Source organism: Octodon degus, unplaced genomic scaffold (assembly GCF_000260255.1).
Source record: "Octodon degus isolate 3935 unplaced genomic scaffold, OctDeg1.0 scaffold00086, whole genome shotgun sequence".
NCBI lineage: Eukaryota > Metazoa > Chordata > Mammalia > Rodentia > Octodontidae > Octodon > Octodon degus.
This window is the reverse complement of record NW_004524662.1, coordinates 4,455,479-4,463,466: the sequence shown is the minus strand read 5'-3', so window position 1 is coordinate 4,463,466 and position 7,988 is coordinate 4,455,479. Positions and strand designations below refer to the sequence as shown.

Sequence of the window (7,988 nt, the reverse complement as noted above, 5' to 3'; positions counted from 1 at the left end):
CTTCAAAAAAAAAAAAAAAAAAAAAAAAATTTCAGGTTACATTACAAGGCTATCAGTTATATAAAGCATGGGTTATACAGAGGAAGAAATATCCTGTTACATTTTAAGTTATGTTGCAAGGCCATCAGTCATTCAAAGGCAGTAAAGATGGGTTCACACAAAGGAAGGAATGTTATATCCTTCTTGGCAGGCATCCTGGGCAGGCTTTATTTAAAATTTTTATTTCTCCCTTCAGGAGAGGTAGGTATAGTGCTTTTCCTGGAACAGTGTAGAAGTAGTTGGATGGGCAAGCTCACCATCATAAAAAAAAAAGATTTATCCTCACACCTGGGAACTAATTTTCCCATACTATCCTCAGCAGACTTCATCCTGCTCTGTGAGCATTACAGCCACATTGACTATCGAGATTTCAGTGGTAGCCAGGTGTGGTGGTGCACATCTGTAATCCCAGCACACGCAGGAGGCTGAGGCAAAAGGAGCATTGCAAGTGTGAGACCACCTTGGGCTACAAAGTGAGCTCAAGGCCAGCCTGAACTCCATAACAAGATCCTGTCTCAGAAAGACAAAAAAAGAAAGAAATTTTAAAAAATAGACTAGTCAAAATTTTTTGTAGTTCAATTAACAGATCTCTTGTAGTAAGAGTCATAACGAATAAAATATTTTACACCTGTGAAGGCAAAGACAGTTTATAAGATGGGCTCTCAGCTGACAGTTTATCTGATTAGAATGTCTTGCTGTACAGGCTACTCATTGTTGCTTGATAGCCATAGTAGTTATATGGTCACACTTGATGGCCAAAATTGCTGTTTCAATAGCCATGTGTAATCATTCCCTCTAATGGGACAGATATTTAAAGTAATTTTAACTATGGGGGAGGTTCACCATTCTGGAAGCATGGTCCTGAAATTTATTAGCCACAGAAGGAATAATTGTTTTGGACTAAACACTGTTAAACTTCTATATTCTCAAGGGTAGGGCAGTGGAGAAGGGATAGAAAAGTGACTCCCAGTAAGACCTAAATCTTAGCCACCTCAGACGCAGAAAGACAAGATGAGGAACTTACCCAAGGTGGATCTCTTAACCCTTAGCAAAACATCCCTTCATAGAAAAAGTTATGTTGCCTCCAACTGTGTTGCCGAACAGAAAATGAAACCAATAAAGGGCCTCAATGGCTGCTTTTTATTCTTTTGAAAAAGACTGTGAGAGAAAATGAAAGTGTTTATATTATTGTTTAGGTCTTACTTTCTAATGACTGAGTCAGAAGTTACAAAATCTCAGTGTGCAGAAGAGATCTCTTGCCTCTGGAGACAGACAAAGGAAGGTAATACCCAGAAATCTCAGTCCTAGGACAAAGAGATCTTCAAGACATTTTGAGTTCTATATCCAGTCAACTCTACAGCAGTGCTGGGTAGGCTCTGTTTAAACTCACTCTGAAAATATGTATCCCCGGATATCTATAATGTACTTAAGGAACTCACAGATTGTCTCATTAGAAGTCAGTGTTTGATTTAAGCATAACATTACATTTTGTAATCTACTTAATAGATCTGAGTAAGTCCTCTGGAGACTTCAATGAGCTTTTCAGGATCATCTGAAAATGTTCCTAGATTTTGGTTGATCTGTTCTAAGTCACAGAGAAAAAGACATGTAAAGATAGTTCTAAATATTGCACTGACTTCCTATAAGGGATGTTTTCCTTGAGGACCATGAACAGCATTAAGGATAGATACAACCTCACGAGGTTTTAATTATGGCTGACCTAGAAATTTCATCCTCAAGACCTGAAGGACAAGTAGGGGAGCCTCAGACTCAGTAATCGTGAGCAAGGCTTTGATTAAGGTTGTCTTGGAAACCTTGCCCTCAACCTCTAAAGGTAGAAGAAGGGCAGTGTAGGCTCAGCGATAGTAGATGCCTTAAGAGCCAGCAGTGTCTGGCTTTCCTGTGGCTCACATTGAAATTTCAATACAAGGATTCTTTTTTTAATGCAAAGAAAATCTGAACATAAGACTATTCTAACCATTTTCCCTCTTTCTTATACTACAATTATAGTTGTGAAATTGCATCATAATATTTCCCTTTGCATTAACAGTTATGTTTAAAGAAGGAGGCATTGCTTAGCACTAAATCATTGCTTTCTGGTTCTTAGAAAAAGAGCTCTAAATGTCCCTGTTGGAAGCCGCTTCTGTGTTACACAGCCCCTGTGCTGTCCCGCTGCAGCCACGTCATTCCTGCCAGCACAGCCTGTGTTACTGCCACCTCTGGAGACAGCCACATCACCATCTTGGGCTTGTTGTACCAGTCTAAAAAATCTGGAGGTGCAGGCCAATTTTGATTATTGGGGAAATAAAAATCTAAATCTTGTTAAGATCAGGAAACAACAAGGTCCAAAAGCATCTTGCTTATTTACCTTCTTAACAACTTGTTGGTATTTAGACATACAAGGTTCAGAATGTTTTATCTTTAGATAGTCTGGAGGTGCAGATTGAGGAGTTTCTCTAAAAGCCTAACCCAGCTCTGGGTCTCCCCTAGGAGCTGGTGGTACAGTGAAATGCTTTGTTTTTTTAATTTTTCATTTTTTTTCTCCCTTGACTTGTTCTAAAGCAAACTTTTGGGCTACTAGTACTTAACAAATATAACAGATTTTTACCAACCCTCAAGATGAGGAAGTCTCAGGAGAAAGTTTCTTCTCTGCTGTGAGCTCTCTTTAAATATTTCCCACCTTGTCCCACTTTTCATTATATAAAGTTCCTGCCTGTGGTAACTAAGGATTATATTTAATCATTTCTTGGATGTTTTGTTGATACTGTTACCTCACACTATGTATTATCTTCCTTAAAAGAGATTTTTAAAGAAAGAGATTTCCTAGAAAGATATTTTAAAGAATATTTTTTTAATTAAAAAAATTATTTATTGATACAGGGTCTTGCCACACAGCTCAGACTTACAGTGATCCTCCTGTCTTAGCTTCCCTAGCACTAGGATTATAGGCATGCACCACCATGCCTGGTTTCAGGGCTGGCACAGCATGTGGTACTAGGGATCAAACTCAGGTCTTTGCACTTGCCGGTTGCTTAGAATGCCAAGTTACCTCCTCAGCCCTGAAAATGCTTTTTAAAGAGTGAGATTACTGGGCCAGGTAGATGGCTCAGTAGAATAACCACTTTCCTGGCAAGCACAAGGGTCTGAGTTCAATCCCTGGTTCTGCCAAAAAAAAACAAAACAAACAAACAAACAAAAAAAACCGAGATCACTCTTGTTTCAATCCCATTGAGATTATAATTTGTGTGGAAAGCACTTATTGTAGCTTCATGCCAGATGTCTCCAGAATTATCATATGAGATCTGAATGCGTTGAAACATTCCTAGTAAATCCACCAAGCAGGCAGGAATGCTGTGGTTTCAGGCCATGTTGGGCACCAGTTATGGTAGACATTTTTCCATTGTGGAAGTTATTAGGAACCCCTGCAGTGAGTCCTCAATCTTCTGCCCAGAGTTATGGCACACGGTGAGAAAGAAAAAGAGCAAGAGATAAAAATTGTACATATACAGGGCTCTGGACTATCAGTGTTCTCTGTGGACCAAGACCAAGAATTCCCAGCTAGCCACTATTTTATTAGCCAGAGCAGTGGGAGGGGTACAGTGCTTTTCCTGGAACAGTGTAGAAGTGGTTGAATGGGCAAGTTTAATATAAAAGAAACAAGATTCATTCCCACACTGGGAACTAGTTTTGGTCAGCAGATTTCATCCTACTCTGGGAGTATTACAGCCTCATTGACCATCAAGATGTCAGCGATGCCCAAGAAAAAGTAGGATGTCTGCATTGTAAAACTAGCCCAAAAGGCAGGGCAGGAAAGACCTTGGACAGATACTATCTCAACTTATAATTTGTAGTCCCTAACACTTTATGGTGGGTACTAAGATTAAGTTGAAGAGGTAAGATAGTTCTCTTTTTTAGGGGGCGGGGGAGGTTTTATTGACAGGAGCAGCATAGAGTCTCCATATTTAAGTCTGTGCGTGAGACAGGACCTGAGCCCAGGCCTTCTGCTTCTCCTTGGTGCTTTTGGGGACAGACTTCTCCTGCAGCTTCTTCCACAGCCCTTTGTTCATGTCTTTAAACTCTTCCAAAGTGTCTATGGGCAGGATCAGCTTGTACTCCTCCGGGGACAGGCCACTGAAGCTGGTGTCTCTCGGGCGAGGGTACTTGTGTTTGTAGTAGTTTGAATGGAGTTGTGCCAAGCTCTCATACATCTGATAGCAGGCCTCAGACTCAGCGACCTGGTTATTTTCTCCCTCCTGAAAGGCCTGTGCTATCCCCTGCCGCAGGTAAGTATCCAAGTCCTGGCCCCATTTGGTCTCATCCACTGGCCACTCCTCACAGAGCTTAAGAAAATGGTGGTAGCAGCTGGCCGCCATTTTGGGCCCCAACTGGTAAGATGGTTTTCTGTTGGTCATCCTTAGGTAAAGGCTGCCTGTCTTCTCACTGAGTCCTTTGTTTTTCAGTTACAAAGCAAAAATGAGAAATAAAAATTGCTTTGCTTTCTTACCTGGTTTTTATGATTTTCAGAAAATGTCTCTAAGTCACATAAAATACCTTCACTCCTACAAAGAAAGTGAAAATAATCTTATAATAAATCCATAAAGTTAGAGTACCTTATTCGGGCTAGGATTGAATTTGCCAGCTTCCTGCCTCAGTGTCCCTGAATGGTAAGACTTCGGGTTTATGCTACCACACCCTAGAAATAATTTACTTATTTCTAGAAGTTACTGGACTGGGGAGATAGTTCAGTGGCATAAGTGCCTGCCTAGCAAGCATAAGGCCCTGGGTTTTATCCCTAAGAAGAAAGAGCTAGAAGTTACCTACTGAAATATTTAAGCTAATTTGTTGTCATTTGCACAATTTTTTTTTGTGGTACAGGGGAATGTAACTTTATTAATAAAATGGCAGCAATTATTAAGTAATGCTAAGTACATTCATTGTACCTCATTTAATGCTTACAACGCTTCATAAGGTACTATTACTATTTTACATAGATGAAGATTGAGTCTTTGGGAGATTAAAAATCTAGGTCCCACTGACTCCAAAATCTTTTCATTTCACCTAACTGCCTCTCTTAGGGTGGCAGTGGCAGTCCTGCATTCCATATATGTATGACAGGCAGCTGGTTGTCATAGTTCCTAATACCTTGGGAATTTCTGCCAACTAAAATTTGTCTTAAATAATTTGTTTTAATGTCTTTTAAATAAATTTTCCCTTTTCTCATAACAAACATCTGTTGGGTACTTAGGTGTATCTTCTGAAATAGGTTTAACATGATTGTGTAAATCATGCTGTTTGCTACAACAAACTTAACATTTCTGTTGTGTGCTAATGCATGTTTTTCCCATCCATCTTTTTATTTGGACAACAAAATTTTCAACTTGTGGAAAAAATGAAAACAAAACAAAACAACAACAAACCAGAATGGATACCTACATACACTTCATCAAGAGTAACTTTTTTTTTGATGGTGGTAGGGTTTAAGGTCAAGGCCTTTGCACTCTCCCTACCTAAATTAAGGATACTCATTTCTATATTTTGAGAAGGGGTCTCACTAAGTCCCCAGATTTTCCAGGCTGAGCTTGAACTTGTGATCCTCCTGCTTCAGCCTCCCAGAGTGCTAGGATCTCAGGAGTACACCACTGTGGCTAGCAGCTCTTAATGTTATGCCACACACATATGAGGCAAGTGTTCTTGCTACTAAGCCAAAGCTCCACCCCCACATTTTCCTGGGTTGGCCAGGAACTTGGGATCCTTTTCCCTCAGTCTCCCGGGTTGCTGGTGTGCTACCCTGCTACATGTCAACAGGCATGTGCTACCTTTCCTGGCTGTGTGTGTATATGTACTTTTTGATTTTTGAAATGGGATCAAGTGTCAAGATTACGACCATTTGCTCCACTAATTGTATGATTTTATGAACTACTTAAAAATAAACTGTATGGCTTGGGTGTAGCTCAGTGATTTAGTGCTTGTCTAATACACGATAGGCCCAGATTCAGCCCCCGGTATTACAAAGTAAGTAAGTTGTGCAAATGATGATGTATAACCTTTTTTTTTTTTAATGTATGACCTTAAGTATTCCTATATGTATCTTCTAAGAACAAAAATTCTTCATGCTGGGTGGGTGACACATGCCTGAAATGACAGCACTCTGGTAGGCTGTGGCTGGAAGATTGTTAGCTCGATGCCAAATTGGGTAATTTAGTGAGACTGTATCTCAAAATTTAAAAAATAACACACAAAAAAAGATGAGGGGTATAAATCAGTGAAGGCCTTGGATTTGATTTCCAGTACCACAGGGAAATAAGAAAATTCTGTGTAATTAAATTTTATGATTGAAGAAACTATACCTTAATTCAGTATCAGTTAATAAAAAGTACATAATTGAAATTTCCCAGACAATTACCAAAAATGTGCTTCTTAACACTTTTTTCTGATCCAGAATTCAATCTAATTATCATTCATTGTATTGGTTTATGTCTCTCTAAATCCAGAACAGTCCCCTGAGCCTTTTTATTTATTTTTTTTTGGCACTGGGATTGTGTGTGTGTGTGTGTGTGTGTGTGTGTGTGTGTGTGCACGCTTTAGGGAAGGGTCTACAGGGTGTTCAGGGTCTCACTACTAGATCAGACTCATAGTGATCTGCCTGTTTACAGGCTCCCAAGAGCTGGGATTAGAGGCATGTGCCACCATGTCCAGTCTCAATTGCTGTCTCAGCATACCCCGGGGGCAGGGCCAGTAGGCCCAGGAATCGAGCCCTTGGCCCCTGTGCCTGCTTGCAGATGCTTTAATCCGCTGAGCTATTTGGCCTGTCCTTGGCACTGGGAATTGAATTCAGGACCTCACGCTTACCAGGCAAGCACTGTTCCAATAAGCTGTATCCCTGGCCTTCCTGAGCCTTTTAAAAATTTTTATTTTTTGAGACAGAATCTCAGTAGGGACATAATTCAGGCTGGCCTTGAGCTCAGTATGTAACCTAGGCTGGCCTCAAACTCCTGGCAATCCTCCTGCCTCAGCCTTCTCACCTCTGAGTATTTTTTCTTGCTTTTATGACTTTATAAAAAAATCTAAGTGATAATAAAAGTCTGTGTAATTAACCTTGTACAGGGCTGCTTGTATTTTGTGCCCATGAACTACCTGAGAATCTTGTTAACATCATAACACTAATTCTGTTATTCAGGCATAGAAGCATGGGTCTGTCAGAACCAGTTTTTCTTTATAATGTTTCTATTGATGAATTACTAATTTTATAATTTTTTTTTTTTAGGCAAGTCTTACTATTTATTCAGGCTGACCTTGGGCTTATTTTATAGCCTAGGCTGGTCTCAGACTTGCAGAGATGATCCTGCCTCAGCTTCCTGAATGCTGGTATTATAGACATGTGCCATCATGTTCAGCTTAATTTTATAAGTTTTATTAAACAATGAGTACTTGCCAGGCATGGTCACACATACTTGTGATCTCGGCTCTCAAGAGGCTGAGGCAAGAGAATGCAAGAGAATGTGTAGGAACTCATTGGTCCCTCAGTGGTCCCCAGGAGAAAATGGCAGGGGGACTTAGAAAATAAAGACAAGAGATAAGGTTAGCTGAGGTTAGGTGGAGGCCTGTCTGCCTGATTGGCAAAGGACCCAACAACAGTATGTGTATTTATTTATACTTCTGCAAAGTTAACATAAGACACAAGGTTGCCTAGTGACTAATGGCTGAAACTGTCTAGACAGGATGCTTTTCTCAAGACTGAGCTGGCTTGACTGCTTTAGGCACTGTCCTGCCGTCATAAGTGAGACCAATTTCCAGCTTCTGTTGCACCCAACAAGGATGTATCTGCTTAGAGAAAATAAGATAACATTGTTACAGTAGTGATACCAGAACCTCCACATGTGATTTGAGGGAACTCTTAAAACTCCCAACTTTTTAGATGTCTGATACATTAAGTCTGTATTCTCTAAAAA

At 40.1% G+C, this 7,988-nt stretch overlaps 1 protein-coding gene and 1 pseudogene across 3 annotated transcripts in view; one reads left to right on the top strand and one right to left on the bottom strand.

Moving 5' to 3' along the window:
• The window catches only part of Kiaa0391 (KIAA0391 ortholog), a 141,762-nt gene that overhangs the window by 6,103 nt on the left and 127,671 nt on the right, over nt 1-7,988 (top strand). The window lies entirely within an intron of this gene.
• Nucleotides 4,002-4,412, bottom strand: LOC105742950 (annotated as a pseudogene).